This window comes from Mytilus californianus, unplaced genomic scaffold (assembly GCF_021869535.1).
Source record: "Mytilus californianus isolate M0D057914Y unplaced genomic scaffold, xbMytCali1.0.p SCAF_2, whole genome shotgun sequence".
Taxonomy (NCBI): Eukaryota; Metazoa; Mollusca; class Bivalvia; order Mytilida; family Mytilidae; genus Mytilus; species Mytilus californianus.
In genome coordinates this window covers 28,267,417-28,287,009 of record NW_026262668.1, presented here as the reverse complement: position 1 = coordinate 28,287,009, position 19,593 = coordinate 28,267,417, and the positions used below count along the sequence as shown (strand labels likewise).

The 19,593-nt window shown below is 32.9% G+C and overlaps 2 protein-coding genes across 5 annotated transcripts in view; both read left to right on the top strand.

Annotated features, from left to right (window-relative positions):
• Positions 1–19,593, top strand: part of LOC127729623 (uncharacterized) — a 113,615-nt gene that overhangs the window by 57,297 nt on the left and 36,725 nt on the right. The gene's annotated exons all lie outside the window — the stretch shown is intronic.
• Positions 1–19,593, top strand: part of LOC127729624 (uncharacterized) — a 102,515-nt gene that overhangs the window by 52,149 nt on the left and 30,773 nt on the right. The gene's annotated exons all lie outside the window — the stretch shown is intronic.

The window sequence follows — 19,593 nt, the reverse complement described above, 5'->3', positions numbered from 1 at the left end:
CCAGGACAGAATTTTATTATAAAATATTGTCCACTTCTGTGTTAAAGTGTCCCTTGAAAAGATATTCTATTTTAACCTTTGTTGGATATTTTTTCATAGTGAAATCATGTCCAAATTGCATAAAAGTCTTGTCTAATACCAAACAATTTAATTTACAATAAATAATAAAACTAAATCGACATTTGTTTTTAAATATACAGTATTTAACAAGATCAATAATATCATGAATAATATTCATAAATACTCGATTGTCGTTTCTTCTTGCGCATACGTTTGGGTCTTGGAGGCATGTATATAAAACATTTCATTGTTTTTAATTTCAAATTGCTTGGGCTTGGCCTTCCTTCTAAATGATCTTCTTTCATTATTATTAAACTCTGGAGGGTATTGACCACCAAACAAAAAGTCATATAGCTGTTTATATTCACCACTTTCCATATTTGTTCACATCTGTGTTGTCTTGATTTAAATTTCAATTATGATTTAACTAATTGATTAAAACATTTCAATGATTGCTAAATTATGTCCCTAATCTTTAGGGACAGAAAAAAACAGCTACACTATGAAAAATTGTCCCATGTGACATATTTTTATAAAACATCTATGAAATTATGTCCAAGTACTAGGGACAATTTTTCACTAAGGGAGACACTATTTTATAGTTTACAAATGTGATATTCTGTCCCGTGAACGAAATTTCACAGATGAACTGTGAAATATAGTTCAAGAAGACACAATTTCATGGGGTTCAAAATTTTTTTTAAGGGGTTCATATTTTTTTTTCAAACTTTTTTTAATTTCAAATTTTTTGTAAAACTTTTAAGAAGAAATCTTTAAATGCGCAGTATTGCGCAATTGATTTTTGTCGAGCCTGCGACTTTTGTCGCAGAAAGCTCGACATAGGGATAGCGATCCGGCGGCGGCGTTAGCTAACTTCTTAAAAGCTTTATATTTTAGAAGATGGAAGACCTGGATGCTTCATACTTTGTATATGGATGCCTCATGTTACGAAGTTTCCGTCAGTCACATGTCCAATGTCCTTGACCTCATTTTCATGGTTCAGTGACTACTTGAAAAAAAAGTTCAGATTTTTTGTAATGTTAAATTCTCTCTTATTATAAGTAATAGGATAACTATATTTGGTATGTGCGTACCTTGCAAGGTCCTCGTGCCCGTCAGACAGTTTTCACTTGACCTCGACCTCATTTCATGGATCAGTGAACAAGGTTAAGTTTTCGTGGTCAAGTCCATATCTCAGATACTATAAGCAATAGGTCTAGTATATTCGGTGTATGGAAGGACTGTAAGGTGTACATGTCCAACTGGCAGGTGTCATCTGACCTTGACCTCATTTTCATGGTTCAGTGGTTATAGTTAAGTTTTTGTGTTTTGGTCTGTTTTTCTTATACTGTATGCAATAGGTCTACTATATTTGGTGTATGGAATGATTGTAAGGTGTACGTGTCTAGCTGGCAGGTGTCATCTGACCTTGACCTCATTTTCATGGTTCAGTGGTCAAAGTTAAGTTTTTGAGTTTTGGTCTTTCTTTCTAATACTGCATGCAATAGGTCAGCTATATTTGGTGTATGGAATGATTGTAAGGTGTACATGTCTAGCTGGCAGGTGTCATCTTACCTTGACCTCATTTTCATGGTTCAGTGGTCAAAGTTAAGTTTTTGAGTTTTGGTCTTTTTTTCTAATACTATATGCAATAGTTCAACTGTATTTGGTGTATGGAAATATTTTATGATCTATATGTCAGTCACGCAGGTTTTATTTGACCTTGACCTCATTTTCAAGGTTCATTGCTCAGTGTTAAGTTTTTGTGTTTTCGTCTGTTTTTCTTAAACTATAAGCAATAGGTCAACTATATTTGTTGTATGGAAGAATTGTTAGCTGTACATGCCTGCCTAGCATGGTTCATCTGACCTTGACCTCATTTTCATGGTTCATTGGTCAATGTTTAGTTTACTTGGTTAATGTTAAGTTTATGTGACAGTTGTAATAAAGCTTTATATTTAGGACTATCAACATAATATCAATGATTAGTAAAGAAGGCGAGACATTTCAGCGTGTGCACTCTTGTTAAGATCTTTGACAACATTTGTTTCGTGTCAGAAACCTATATTATGTCAAAAATTTGATCAGAATCCAAATTCGGACAGTATCAAGCTTGAATATTGTGTCCAAATTTGCCCCAACTGCAGTCTTCACGCTTAACCACAAGTCCTACGGCATTGGCTTGTAAAATTGCTTTCGGGCTTGTAAAATTCTTCTGTACAAGCCAATAGAATCCAACTAAAATTTTCAAAAAATTGAGCTTCTGGCTTGTGGACTCAAAAGTTAAGCGTGAAGGCTGCAACTGTTCAGGGTTCTACCTCTGCAGTCGTATCAGGCTGCGCTCAGCGAAGCATTTTATTAGTTTCTTTGTTGATTTCATAGGGATAGGGAAATCATGAATTTTATAAATATCAAACAAAGTAAATATATCTTGTGGTCTAGTGTGTTTTAGTTGCATTGCATATCATATCTGTTATCCCTTGTAAAAGAAACTTTTCTTACGTTAGACTATATTTTTTTTCACAAAATAAAACAAATTATTTTTTCATATTACAACAAGGACAGCATTGTTTTTTACCACCACCACCCACAGAAATAAAAATAAATTAGAACAACACTCCCTTTGCATTTTGGTATTTGAATATTTCAAATACAACCACCCACATAAAATTTTTAAAAAAAACCTTCCGTGGGAGGACATAATATTTTCTGGAACAGCCCTTATATGTTTTTACGGGGGACATAGTATTTTCTGGAACAGCCCTTATATGTTTTAGAATAAAAAAAAATAGATTTCAAATTTTATCTATTTCAAGTTGATAGACACAAAAAAACCTGTGATAAATTGTCTATATTACTCCAACCTAGCTAGTTATCAGATGTGGTATTAAGTTTGCCAATGAGACAACTCTCCACCAGAGAACTAATGATGTAGATGTTAATGATAAACAACACATTGAAATGCCTACCTGCTCATTCTGGATAATTATGACATCAAATTTTTCATTATCGAAACAAAATACATTTTACTATCTGTAGCTAACATTATTTTTATACTCTTCATAGATTAGTTTTTGCAAATTAGACTATCTCTTGGAGATGGATTCTATAATCAGAGGGGAGATGTGAAAAAACTCTTTATTAAAGTAGGTTGATAATTCAAATTGAAAAATTCAATTTTAGCACTAACAGGTGGTTTTGCATTTCATTTATTAAAAGTATTATAATTAATAGCCATGAAACAATGATTTTATTTTCAGGTCATTTTTGGAAGAAAATTGATAGAGGAAGGATACAGATATACAAGAATTTCATATTTGAAATGCTTTTAATATTTCTTTTGTATATGACCACCAAATTTTGGCAGTCAAATAAGGCCAATTGAAATTAATTGATAGATTTTTATCCCGCCCAACTCTCTGAAATCGTCCCGCCCCGATTTTTTTAATTTTTAAAAATATACGATTTCCGGATTTTGTTCATTTCTGTTACCGGTAACCGCCGATAATTTCGTTTCATTTAAACTTCCTTTTTCAAATTTCGGTTTTCGTATTTCTTCGAGTAATATAGGTCGACATATTCTTCTGCTCAATGATGACAACATTATCTTTTGAGAATATAGATTGATTACTAGAAGGACATAAATTATTCGGGTTATAAGTAATTGGCGGTGTCCAATAACCGTAATCGCGGTATGTCACAAATTTCAGTGAATATAAAACCGTGAATTATTTTATTTATACAATGACATTGTGTAAGGAAATTTAGACTGAATGATATCCAAAGCGCAAAAATCATGGAACACATTGATACAAAATCATGACTGGAATAAAGAAATTAACAGAAGCACGAACCGTGCAATTTATGACTGTATATTAAGTACAAAGAGTTGGCCAACGTACAAAATGTATTATAGCTGCCATGGCTTAGATTTACCTCCAAGGCTGTCGTTTCAGCCCTTCAATAGAGTTATAAAACAACTTTTTCTTTTTGGTTCAGTTCGTGTTTTACATTGTAATTATATTTGCACCTTGCATAAGAATCTTAAAAGCATGAACCCTAGTATTTTCAACACAGTTTGAGTTTTCATTTCACTCTGTACTCATAATATTTGTGTTGCATACCAATGCATATGCTTCATTTTATGGGCACTATAAATCATAACTTAGAAAGCAAAAAATGATCTATGTAATCTAAAAGAGAACATTTTTCCACGTTTTTGCTATTTACTGAAAATCGGTTTCTAAAGCGGCAATTACATGTAGAACAATGGTTGCCAATCGGAAATATTGATTTAAGAATTTTTTTTAAAATGTAGAATTCCTTATATAAACATGATGTAAGCTTATTATTACCCTTGTACATTGTGTAAATGAACAACACATCTCAAAATGGTTTAGGAGGAAATTAAAAATTAAAAAAATAAAATCCGTCCACCCGCCCCATTTTTTTCAAAAATCTGGATGAAAATCTACAAATTAATTTTAGTTGGCCTAATGGTATCATTGTTATCTTTGCCATATAAACAAATATACCTGGTAAAATTTGTTCATTAGAGGAAACTTTAATTACAAATATCTATTCACATTAGATGATTTTTTTACCAATTTTCTAATTTTAAAAATAAATCAATTGTTTTTATTCTGTAGGATTCAAAATGTTTTGCCATTTATGATAATCTATTTATTTTGATTTGTCTGAAGTACATTTCACGAAAATTTCAAATTCAAAATAAGGCACCTACAGTGCATACTCCATCACAAATTGAGGTAATGTTAGTATTGATTCTGTGGTAAATTTTTTGCATTCATTATTTTAATGTGGTCAACATATTGCTAGGTCATCATATTAGTGTGTCCAGCATATGATGGATTCATGAACAGTATTCAGTGCAAATTAGCATAAATATTTCAGAGTTGTTGTCAATTTATGCTCTACATAATTTTTTATTTTGGTTATTATTATTATTATCCACAGTTGTTGTGCATCATAATTTTTAGCTCACCTGGCCCAAAGGGCCAAGTGAGCTTTTCTCATCACTTGGCGTCCGTCGTCGTTAACTTTTACAAAAATCTTCTCAAAACCTACTAAGCCAAATTTGACCAAACTTGGCCACAATCATCATTGGGGTATCTAGTTTAAAAATGTGTCCGGTGACTCGGCCAACCAACCAAGATGGCCGCCATGGCTAAAAATAGAACATAGGGGTAAAATGTAGATTTTGGCTTATATCTCTGAAACCAAAGCATTTAGAGCAAATCTGACATAGTTAAATTGTTTATCAGGTCAAGATCTATCTGCCCTGAAATTTTCAGATGTATCCGACAACCCTTTGTTGGGTTGCTGCCCCTGAATTGGTAATTTTAAGGAAATTTTGCTGTTTTTGGTTATTATCTTGAATATTGTTATAGATAGAGATAAACTGTAAACAGCAATAATGTTCAGCAAAGTAAGATCTACAAATAAGTCAACTTGACCAAAATGGTCAGTTGACCCCTTAAGGAGTTATTGCCCTTTATAGTCAATTTTTAACCATTTTTCGTAAATTTTTGTAATTTTTTACAAAAATCTTCTCCTCTAAAACTACTAAGACAAATTTAACCAAACTTGTCCACAATCATCATTAGGGTATCTAGTTTAAAAAATGTGTCCGATGACCCCGCCCGCGAACCAAGATGGCCGACATGGTTAAAAAATAGTACATAGGGTAAAATGCAGTTTTTGGCTCATATCTCTGAAACCAAAGCTTTAGAGCAAATCTGATGAGGATAAAATTTTTCATTAGGTCAAGATCTAGCTGCCCTGAAATTTTCAGACCAATCAGGCAACACGTTGTTGGGTTGCTGCCCCTGAATTGGTAATTTTAAGAAAATTTTGCAGCTTTTGGTTATTATCTTGAATATTATTATAGATAGAGATAAACTGTAAACAGCAATAATGTACAGCAAAGTTAGTTCTACAAATAAGTCAACATGACCAAAATTGTCAATTGACCCCTTAAGGAGTTATTGCCCTTTATAGTCAATTTTTTACAATTTTCATAAATTTTGTAAATTTTTGTAAATTTTTACAAAATATTTTCCACTGTAACTACCGGGCCAAGTTCATTATAGATAGATAATAGTAAGGAGCAAGAATGTTCAGTAAAGTAAGATCTACAAACACATCACTATCACCAAAACACAATTTTGTCATGAATCCATCTGTGTCCTTTGTTTAATATATACATAGACCAAGGTGAGCGACACAGGCTCTTTAGAGCCTCTAGTTTAGAAATGTCTTCTTATAACAGGATTTTACCAAAAACTTATATATAGATGTATTAAGAAAAATTTATTAACTTGTATCCATGGGACAGATTTCGTTTTAGTCCATTTTTGTATAAATGTTGCACCTTTATTTTATCTTTTTCTAGATTTTATATGTGGCTCCACTCCTCACCCATTGACATGTTGGTTAAAAAGTAAAGAACACTATATATATATATATATATATACAAGTCTAAATTGAAATATATATATATATGAATATTTCAGCAAATTATGGTGGCAAATCTGTTAATTTTTTTAGAATAGTCATAAATTTTGCCAAATTATGCAAAAAATATTGTTTTAACAAAAACCCACATACATTTTAATGGAATAGCCCTCACAAACTTTCATTGTTTATTAGCATAGATGCAATAAGAACATTAACTAGTTGATTTATAAATTGTAATGTTTTTGACTCATGTTGACTGAAATGACATTGTATGAAATAAAGTTTGTGCCAAAAAACATTATTACTAGTTTGAACCCAGTATTATATGCAAGTTATTAGTACCTAAGATACTGACGAAGTCAAAGGGAACTATAGGATTGCACGCCGTTTGTCTGACTATCAGATCAAGTTAACAGTTTTCCACACTTTTTCGTCAGGCTTGAAGATATTTATTTGATATTTCTTGTATAGTTCTGATTGAATGCATTTGTTTTATTTTGTCTCCCCTGTGATGAAACACTATATTTTGGTGTATCGAATGATTGTAAGGTGTATAAGTCAATCTGACAGCTACATGAACTGTACCACATTTTTGTCGACCCTTCGACTTTTGTCGAAAAAGCAAGACATAGCGATCCTACATTCCGTCGGCGGCGTCCAGAAATATTCACTCTGTGGTTAAAGTTTTTGAAATTTTAATAACTTTCTTAAACTATCCTGGATTTCTACCAAACTTGGACAGAAGCTTGTTTATGATCATAAGATAGTATCCAGAAGTAAATTTAAAAAAAAATATCCTGTTTTTCCGTATTTTACTTATAAATGGACTTAGTTTTTCTGCCAGGAAACGTTACATTCACTCTGTGGTTAAAGTTTTTAAAATTTTAATTACTTTCTTAAACTATCCTGGATTTGTACCAAACATGGACAGAAGTTTGTTTATGATCAAAAGCTAGTATCTAGAAGGAAATTTTTATTAAAATTTTGTACTTGTTTATCCATATTTTACTTATAAATGGACTTAGTTTTTCTTCCAGTTAACATTAGATACAGTCTGCAGTTAAATTTTTTAAAACATTTATTAGATTCATAAACTATCCTGGATTTTTACCAAACTTGGACAGAAGCTTCTTACAATAAAAAAAATTGTATCGAGAGGAATATTTTTATTAAATTTTTTCCTCATCTCATTTTTGTTGAGCCTGCGATTAACAGCAAAAGTAGGCGAGACACTGGGTTCCGCGGAACCCCTACAAATTTTTATGGTTCATTGGTTAATGTTAAATTCTCACAGTTTGGTCTGTTTCTTAGATACTGTAAGCAGTAAGTCAACAGTATATGATGTATGGAATGATTGCAAGCTGTACATTATATGGTCTGATATTGAACTCATTTTCATGGTTCATTGGTCAATGATCAATTTTCATACTTGCAGGTACTTTAGTTTCTCAGATGTTATCAACTATCAGATTTAGTGTGTGGTACGATTGTTTGGTGTATATGACCTTGATCCAACAGAGATCGTGGATTTAAGCAATTAAAGGTTATCTGGCTTTCAACAATGAACAATCGAATAACTCCGTCTCATAGGTTTATAAACGTTGTATGGGGTCTTTTAACTAACTCCGACTCATTTAGGTGCATGAAGGTTGTATAGAGTATACTTATCGAAAAACTGTTTCATTGATATGTGAACGTTATATAGGTTCTATGCTTATCTGATAGCTCGAATATCTCTGTTTCATAGGTGTATGAACGTTGTATAGGGTTTATACACCTCGAATAACTGTGTCTCATTGGTATATGAACGTTATATAGGGTTTATACCAATTGCATAACTGTGTCTTCTTGGTATATGAACGTTCTATAGGGTTAATACCCATCGAATAACTTTGTCATGGTATATGAACGTTCTATAGGGTTTATACCAATTGAATAACTCTGTCTTATTGGTGTATGAACGTTGTATAGGGTTAATACCCATCGAATAACTTTGTCATGGTATATGAACGTTCTATAGGGTTTATACCAATTGAATAACTCTGTCTTATTCGTGTATGAACGTTGTATAGGGTATATGCCCATTAAATAACTGTCTCATTGGTATATGCCCGTTCTATAGGGTTTATACCAACTGAAGAACTGTGTATCATTGGTGTTTGATCGTTTAATAGGGTTTATTCCAATCGAATAACTTTGTCTCATTGGTGTATGAACGCCATATAGGGTATATACCCATCGAATACTAGTAACTCTTTCTCATTGGTGTGTGAACGTTGTATAGGGTTTATACCCGTTGAATAACTCTGTCTCACTGGTATATGAACGTTAAATAGGGTTTATACCCTTCGAATAACTCTGTCTCATTGGTGTATAAACGTTGTATAGGGTTTATACCCATCGAATAACTCTGTCTCACTGGTGTATGAACGTTGTATAGAGTTTATACCCATCGAATAACTCTGTCTCATTGGTGTATAAACGTTGTATAGAGTTTATACCCATCGAATAACTCTGTCTCATTGGTGTATAAACGTTGTTAAGGGTTTATACCCATCGAATAACTCTGTCTCACTGGTGTATGAACGTTGTATAGAGTTTATACCCATCGAATAACTCTGTCTCATTGGTGTATAAACGTTGTATAGAGTTTATACCCATCGAATAACTCTGTCTCATTAGTGTATAAACGTTGTATAGAGTTTATACCCATCGAATAACTCTTGTCTCATTGATGTATAAACGTTGTATAGGGTTTATACCCATCGAATAACTCTGTCTCACTGGTGTATAAACGTTGTATAGAGTTTATACCCATCGAATAACTCTGTCTCATTGGTGTATAAACGTTGTTAAGGGTTTATACCCATCGAATAACTCTGTCTCACTGGTGTATGAACGTTGTATAGAGTTTATACCCATCGAATAACTCTGTCTCATTAGTGTATAAACGTTGTATAGAGTTTATACCCATCGAATAACTCTTGTCTCATTGGTGTATAAACGTTGTTAAGGGTTTATACCCATCGAATAACTCTGTCTCGCTGGTGTATAAACGTTGTATAGAGTTTATACCCATCGAATAACTCTGTCTCATTGATGTATAAACGTTGTTAAGGGTTTATACCCATCGAATAACTCTTTCTCATTGGTGTGTGAACGTTGTATAGGGTTTATACCCGTTGAATAACTCTGTCTCACTGGTATATGAACGTTATATAGGGTTTATACCCTTCGAATAACTCTGTCTCATTAGTGTATAAACGTTGTATAGGGTTTATACTCATCGAATAACTCTGTCTCATTAGTGTATGAACGTTGTATAGGGAATATACCCATCGAATAACTCTGTCTCATTGGTATATGCACGTTGTATAGGGGTTATACCAACTGAATAACTGTGTATCATTGCTGTATGACCGTTGTATATGGTTTATTCCCATCGAATTACTTTGTCTCATTGGTGTACTATGAACGTCATATAGGGTATATACCCGTTGAATAACTGTCTCATTGGTATATGAACGTTAAATAGGGTTTATACTCTAATATATAACTGTGTCTCATTGGTGTATCATTATGAACGTTGTATATGGTTTATACCCATTACATAACTGTGTCTCATTGGTATATGCACGTTGTAAAGGGTTTATACCAACTGAATAACTGTGTATCATTGGTGTATGACCGTTGTATAGGGTTTATAGTTCTTTATACCCATCGAATACTATGTCTAATTGGTGTATGAACGCTATATAGGGTTTATACCCATCGAATATCTGTGTCTTATTTGTGTATGAACGTTGTTTAGGATATATACCCATTAAAATTGTGTCTCATTGGTATATGAACGTTGTATATGGTTTATACACATCGAATAACTGTGTATCATTGGTGAATGACCGTTGTATAGGGTTTATACCAACTGATTAACTGTGTATCATTGGTGTATGAACGTTGTATAGGGTATATACCCATTACATAACTGTGTCTCATTGATATATGAACGTTGTATAGGGTTAATACCCATCGAATAACTCTGTCTCATTGTTGTATGAACGTTATATAGAGTTTATACCCATCGAATATCTCGGTCTCATTGGTGTATAAACGTTGTATAGGGTTTGTACCCATTAAAAACTGTGTCTCATAGGTTTATGAACGTTGTATAGGGTTTATACCCATCGAATATCTCTTTCTCATTGGTGTATGACCGTTGCATAGGGTTTATACCCGTTGAATAACTGTGAATCATTGGTGTATGAACGTTGTATAGGGTTTATACCCATCGAATAACTTTGTCTCATTGGTGCATGAACGTTATATAGGGTTAATACCCATCGAATAACTCTGTCTCATTGTTGTATGAACGTTATATAGGGTTTATACCCATCGAATATCTCTTTCTCATTGGTGTATAAACGTTGTATAGGGTTTGTACCCATTAAAAACTGAGTCTCATTTGTATATGAACGTTGTATAGGGTTTATACCCACCGAATAACTGTGTATCATTAGTGTATGACCGTTGCATAGGGTTTATACCCGTTGACTAACTGTGAATCATTGGTGTATGAACGTTGTATAGGGTTTATACCCATCGAATAACTTTGTCTCATTGGTGCATGAACGTTATATAGGGTTAATACCCATCGAATAACTCTGTCTCATTGTTGTATGAACGTTATATAGGGTTTATACCCATCGAATATCTCTTTCTCATTGGTGTATAAACGTTGTATAGGGTTTGTACCCATTAAAAACTGAGTCTCATTTGTATATGAACGTTGTATAGGGTTTATACCCACCGAATAACTGTGTATCATTAGTGTATGACCGTTGCATAGGGTTTATACCCGTTGACTAACTGTGAATCATTGGTGTATGAACGTTGTATAGGGTATATACTCATCGAATAACTCTTTTTCGTTGGTGTATGAACGTTGTATAGGGTATATATCCATGGAATAGCTCTTTTTCGTTGGAGTGTATAAACGTTGTATAGGGTATATACCCGTTGAATAACTGTCTCATTGGTATATGAACGTTGTATAGGGTTTATACCCATCGAATAACTCTGTCTCATTGGTGTATGGACGATATAGGGTGTATACCCATCGAATAACTCTATCTCATTGATGTGTAAACGTTGTATAGGGTCTATAGCCATCAAATATCTCTGTTTCATTGGTGTATGAACCTTGTATAGGGTATATACCCATTACATAACTGTGTCTCATTGGTATATGCACGTTGTATAGGGTTTATACCCATCGTATAACTCTGTCTCATTGATGTATAAACGTTATATAGGTTCTATAGCCATCAAATATCTCTGTTTCATTGGTGTATGAACCTTGTATAGGGTATATACCCATTACATAACTGTGTCTCATTGGTATATGCACGTTGTATAGGGTTTATACCAACTGATTAAATGTGTATCATTGGTGTATGAACGTTGTATAGGGTATATACCCATTATATAACTGTGTCTCATTGGTATATGAACATTGTATAGGGTTTATACTAATCGAATAACTGTGTATCATTAGTGTATGACAGTTGCATAGGGTTTATACCCGTTGACTAACTGTGAATCATTGGTGTATGCACGTTGTATAGGGTATATATCCATCGAATAACTCTTTTTCGTTGGAGTGTATAAACGTTGTATAGGGTATATACCCGTTGAATAACTCTGTCTCATTGGTATATGAACGTTGTATAGGGTTTATACCCATCGAATAACTCTGTCTCATTAGTGTATGGACGATATAGGGTGTATACCCATCGAATAACTCTGTCTCATTGGTGTATAAACGTTGTATTGGGTCTATAGCCATCAAATATCTCTGTTTCATTGGTGTATGAACCTTGTATAGGGTATATACCCATTACATAACTGTGTCTCATTGGTATATGCACGTTGTATAGGGTTTATACCAACTGATTAACTGTGTATCATTGATGTATGAACGTTGTATAGGGTATATACCCATTATATAACTGTGTCTCATTGGTATATGAACGTTGTATAGGGTTAATACCCATCGAATAACTTTGTCATGGTATATGAACGTTGTATAGTGTCTATACCCATCAAATAACAATGTCTCATTGGTGTATGAACGTTTATAGAGCATATATTTATCGAATAACTCTGTAGAAAAAGTCACTTAATTTGGCATTTCAATTAAAGTTGTCTTTTAGTAAGTCGAGTTACCTGTGTTGCCATCGGTCAAGTAACCGCTAGATTGATTGATTGATGTTTTTTTACGTCCAGCGACAAATATTTCATTCATGTTCAGGACGAGATCATACCAACACAATAGTTATGTAATGTAACAGCTAGACTCCGTCTGTCCAACAAACTATTAAATTTACGTCCATTGGCAATTATTTCATTCATGCTTTGAACGGGAACAAATTAATAATGTGAATACAATAGGTTGGTCATATAACCACAGGACTCAGCCGTCTGTCCAATTGACTGGACAGAGTTTTTTTTCTCGGCTTCAACGAGACGAAATCCTTTTGTATTTGGTCTGCAGCTTGGTAATGTTGTAGCCATTAAATAAGTACAACCGCTGTGCAGCCACTCAATTGTCCGCCTGTATACCTTTATATGTGTTAGCACTGCATCCGTATCACCATGTTTCAAATATATGTCCGCCTGTTTCGATAATATATATTTTATGAGACTGTATCCAAGAACCACTGACAATACTTACAGACTGTACGTAAGAACCACAGACAATACTTACAGACTGTATTTAAGAACCACAGACAATACTTAAACTGTATCTAAGAACCACAGAAATACTTACAGAATGTATCTAAGAACCACAGACAATACTGACAGACTGCATGTAAGGACCAGACAATACTTCCAGACTGTATCTAAGTACCAAAGACAATACTTACAAACAGTATGTAAGAAAACAGACACTACTTTCAGACTGTACGTAAGAACCAAAGACAATACTTACAGACTATATATAAAAACCACAGACAAAACTTACAGACTGTATCTAAGAACCACAGACAATACCGACAGACTGTATGTAAGAACCAAAGACAATACTTACAGACTGTATCTAAGTACCTCAGACAATACTAACAGACTTTTTTTTAAGAACCACAGACAATAAAAACAGACTGTATCTAAGAATCACAGACAATACTTACTGGTTGTATCTAAGAACCACAGATAATACTTACAGACTGTATCTAAGAACCACAGACAATACTTACAGAATGTATCTAAGAACCACAGACAATACTGACAGACTGCATGTAAGAACCAAAGACAATACTTACAGACTGTATCTAAGTACCACAGACAATACTTACAAACAGTATGTAAGTAACACAGACACTACTTTCAGACTGTATGTAAGAACCACAGATACAACTTACAGACTGTATCTAAGAACCACAGACAATACTGACAGACTGCATGAAAGAACCACAGACAATACTGACAGACTGTATCTAAGTACCAAAGACAATACTAACAGACTGTATCTAAGAACCACAGACAATACTTACAGACTGTATCTAAGTACCACAGACAAAACTAACAGACTGTATCTAAGGACCACAGACAATACTTACAGACCATATATAAGAACCCCAGACAATACTTACAAACTGTACGTAAGAACCAGACATTACTTACAGACTGTACGTAAGAACCAAAGACAATACTTACAGACTATATATAAAAACCACAGACAAAACTTACAGACTGTATCTAAGAACCACAGACAATACCGACAGACTGTATGTAAGAAAGAAAGACAATACTTACAGACTGTATCTAAGTACCTCAGACAATACTAACAGACTTTTTTTTAAGAACCACAGACAATAAAAACAGACTGTATCTAGGAATCACAGACAATACTTACTGGTTGTATCTAAGAACCACAGATAATACTTACAGACTGTATCTAAGAACCACAGACAATACTTACAGAATGTATCTAAGAACCACAGACAATACTGACAGACTGCATGTAAGAACCAAAGACAATACTTACAGACTGTATCTAAGTACCACAGACAATACTTACAAACAGTATGTAAGAAACACAGACACTACTTTCAGACTGTATGTAAGAAACACAGATACTACTTACAGACTGTATCTAAGAACCACAGACAATACTGACAGACTGCATGTAAGAACCACAGACAATACTAACAGACTGTATCTTAGAACCACACACAATACTTACAGACTGTATGTAAGAACCTCAGTCAATACTTATAGACTGTATCTAAGTATCACAGACAATACTAACAGACTGTATCTTAAAACCACAGACAATACTTACAGACTGTATCTAGGAACCACAGAAAATACTTACTGACTTTATCTAAGAACCACAGACAATACTTACAGACTGAATCTAGGAACCACAGACAATACTTTCAGACTGTATCTAAGTACCACAGACAATACTTTCAGACTGTATCTAAGTACCACAGACACTTCTTACAGACTGTATTTAGGAACCACAGACAATACTTACAGAATGTATATAAGAACATCAGACAATGCATACCAAGGTTTGCTGTGGGTAAATTATTTCAATTTGCCTTACATATTTTATCATCTACATTTTATAACTCATTGTCTCGTGTACATACCTTATATCTTTCATTATCTATATTTTACTGGTTGTTTCATGTACATTTGCCTTATATCTTTCATAATCTGTATTTAACTAAATTAGACTAATGCCTTTGTTTTTCTGCTTGTATAGGTACAGTAAAAGTACATTTCAAAGGCAAAACATCAAAATTTGACTTCTAAAAACACACAAGAGTGCACACACTGAAATGTCTCACCTGCTTTACTGACCATTGATTTTATGAGTCTTATAGATTAAGGTTTCACTACAAGTATCACAGACAATTCACATTTCAGATAAATCCTGTCAGACACACATGCACACCTTACAATAATTCCATATACCAAATATAGTTGATCTATTGCTTATGTAGTACTTTAAAAAAAGACCAAAACACAAAAAACTTAACATTGACCAGTGAATCATGAAAATAAGATCAAGGTCAGATGAAACCTGCCGGACTGACATGTACCCCTTACAATCATTACATACACAACCTATAATTGACCTAATGCTTCCAGTATTTTAGAAATGGATCTAATCACATAACTTTAACATAAAATGAGGTCAAGGTCAGAAGAATCCTGTCTGACTGAAATGTAGACATTGCAAGGAACCCATATACCAAATATAGTTATCCTATTGCTCATAGATGTAAGAAATTCACATGACAAACATTGTTTTTCTGTAAGCAGATGCTGAACCATGAAAATGAGGCTGAGGACAATGGACATTTGACAGAGGGAAATTTCGTAACATATGGCATCTGCAGTATCTAGGCCTTTTAACTTTTGAAATATAAAGCTTTATATAGACAAAAAATGAAATGAAAGGTGTTTTAAGAAAAATGATCCTGTAACATGATAAAGTCATGTATCATTATTTAAAACCATTACATATTGCATAGACTGTATATAAAAACAATAGAAACAGCATACATGCTGCATGTTTGAATATTGGAAAAATACATTCAGACTAGATCTTGGAACTAGACATAACATACTGAATCACAGACAATACATACATGCATACATGTAGACCCTTTCTAAGAAACCCACATAATTCACACAGATTGTATCCTGATCTAGTTTTACTTAGTTAAAATAGCAGTCATCATTTAATAAAAAATCATTTCACACATGCTTAGCTACAATACTAAGTCCAATGCAGGCTTTATATTGCATTCCTTCTGTAAACAGGCAATGTGACTTTGAATATGACAGTACAACCCTGTTGAAGCAATTTTCTCTCTTGTTTTCTATCTTTTGCTGTTTTATTTTCTATATGATGCAAGTTATATTTAAATGCCATATCTATTATTGGAACAGCTTTCCTTTTAATATACATATTGGATAAAAAATCAATCAAAAAATGTTTTAATTAGTTTTGTTCTTTATTATAAAACTTTTAATTTTTCTAAATTTGTATATAGGTAAATGAATACATTACCATAAATACCTAAATAAAGTTTACACAACATTTAAAGAAAATTATCTATACATTAGTGACATGCATAAAGCACAATTTATATTTATCATGCATAATATTATGGTATAAAACAAAATAGACAAAAAAGTAACCAATTAAACTAGAGGCTCTCAAGAGCCTGTGTCGCTCACTTGGTCTATATGCATATTCAACAGGGGACACTCTCCAACATTGTAGACGAGAATAGAATTAATGACAAAAATCTCTGGGATTTTTTTTGTATCTTATATTGCTGATCATTGAAGTCTGTTTAGTTTCTCGCTATCTTCATGATCTTATTTAGCTTTTGCTCTAAACACAAAAGAGGGTAAAAAAACTCCTATAAAGAGTAACAGTCTACTTATTATATCAGCAAAATTTGACTTGTTAGTAGGTCTCGTCTTGCTTATCATTTTTGATTATTTAAGTTTCTATCTATCTATTATAATTAATATCATACAAGGAAAAACGCCAAAAAAATGGTAAAAATCATAATTAAAGGGCAATAACTCCAATAAGGAGTCGTTGGACAATTTCTGCCATTTGTCTTAATTGTAGATTTTGTCTTGCTGATCATTTTTGTATATTTAAGTTTCTTTCTATCTATTATAAGTTTTAAGATATAAGACAAAAACGCAAAAAAAATTGTACAAATCGGCATCAAAGGGAAATAACTCTAATAAGGAGTCAACTGATGATTTCAACCATAAGACTTATTTGAAGAACTTGTCCTTCTGATCATTTTTGCAATTTACAGTTTCTCTCTATCTTTTATAGTTTTCAAGATATGATAATAGACAAAAATCGAAAAAAAGTGGTAAAATTAGTCATTTAAGGGCAATAACTCCTACAGGAAATTGTCTAACAGTTTTGACGTATATGGATAATTGGTAGAGCTCAACATTCTGAACAATTTTACCCTCTTCAGATTTCCTCTTTTTATAACGGTTATCAGAATAATAGACAAAACTTGCATTTTACCCCATTTGTTCCATTTTTTGCCATTTTTTGCCATGTCGGCCATCTTTGTTGGCAGTCAGGGTCATCGGACACATTTTTTAAACTGAATACCCTAATGATGATTGTGGCTAAGTTTGATTCTATTTGGCCCAGTAGTTTCAGAGGATTACAAAAATTACGAAAATCGTAAAAAATTGACTATAAAGGGCAATAACTCCTTAAGGGGTCAATTGACAATTTTGGTCATGTAACTTATTTGTAGATCTTACTTTGCTGACCATTATTGCTGTTTACAGTTTATCTCTATCTATAATAATATTGAAGATAATCACCAAAAACTGCAAAATTTTCTTAAAATTACCAACTCAGGGGCAGCAACCCAACAACGGGTTGTCTGATTTGTCTGAAAATTTCAGGGCAGATAGATCTTGACCTTATGAACATTTTTATCCCATGTCAGATTTGCTCTAAATGCTTTAGTTTCAGAGATATAAGCCAAAATCTACATTCTACCCCTATGTTCTATTTTTAGCCATGGCAGCCATCTTGGTTGGCGGGCCGGGTCATCGGACACAATTTTTAAACTAGATACCCCAATGATGATTGTGGCCAAGTTTGGTTAACTTTGGCCCTGTAGTTTCAGAGGAGAAGATTTTTGTAAAAGTTAACGACAAGTGATGAGAAAAGCAATAATGAGCATAACATGTGAATAGTTAATTCCAGTTTAAATATTCATCATAATCTAAAGTAAAATTATTTGCAATAATGAAGTATTAGCATATCATAATCATTATGTATGTTTTTCTGTATTTACAACATTTAAAAATCACATTGTGAGGTATATTAAACTAGATGATAAATGCATCCTCTATGCAATGAAGAAAATCCCCAATGAAAAATGAGATTTAGAACTAACCTGAATTATACAAAAAGAATCACTGGTGTGACACTTTCCAAAGTTTTTTGTATGGAGTCTTCATAATTTTTTTTTTTTAGAAATTTGTATTTAATGTATGCCAAGATTCTCGTATCTTTATTTAGAGAGGCATCCATAGTGGACAGTCCTTATGGTATATATATTTTTTTCAAAACTAAACATAATTGGGGGGGGGGAGGGATTTATACTACACATATCAAGAAGAAAAAAACACAGTCTATACCTACAAGGTATTCAAGAATGACATCTTAATATTATGAAATAAACAAATTGAAGAAAGTAACCTTACTAAAAACTTTAAATAGTTGTCAATGGTACTCAAGTAGGAAAAGGTATAAAAAAACATCTAAAACACATCTAATAAACTGCTTCGCTGAGCACAGCTGGATACGCCTGCAGAGGTCCAACCCTGAACAGTTGGGGCAAAAATGGACACAATATTCAATCTTGATACAGGTCTGAATTTGGATTGTAATTAAATATTTGACATATTATAGGTTTCTGAATTATTGAAGTAAAGAACTTGAAATTGGTTATATGAATTGAATTTATGTTCAATTAAAGATTTCTTGCTGTTGTGCAATACACTGTGCTGTTGCTCAATACTAAATAGTAAATCTGTTGTCAGACTATAAACAAACAATAACTTATCAATGTTATATCAGAAATTTATAAAAAAAAAATAAAGGGAGGTTATCTTAATAGATATAAATCAGTCATCAAAGTTTAATGAAAACTGCCCTAAGCACTTTAAGGATATTGTCCAAAAACTTGAAAATCACCCCTTTTTTATGAATAAAATCTTATAACTCGGAAACGTAAAATCTAAAAATTTATAAAAATCAAAAGGGAGCTTACAACAATAGATATAAACAATTTACCAAAGTTTCATAAAAAATGCTGAAAGCATTTTTGAGTTATTGTCCGACAACTTGAAAAACCCCCTTTTTGTAATGAATAAAACCCCATAAATCGAAAACATCTAGTCTAAAATTTATAAAAATCAAAAGGGAGCTCATGTCGATAGAAATAAACAATTCACCAA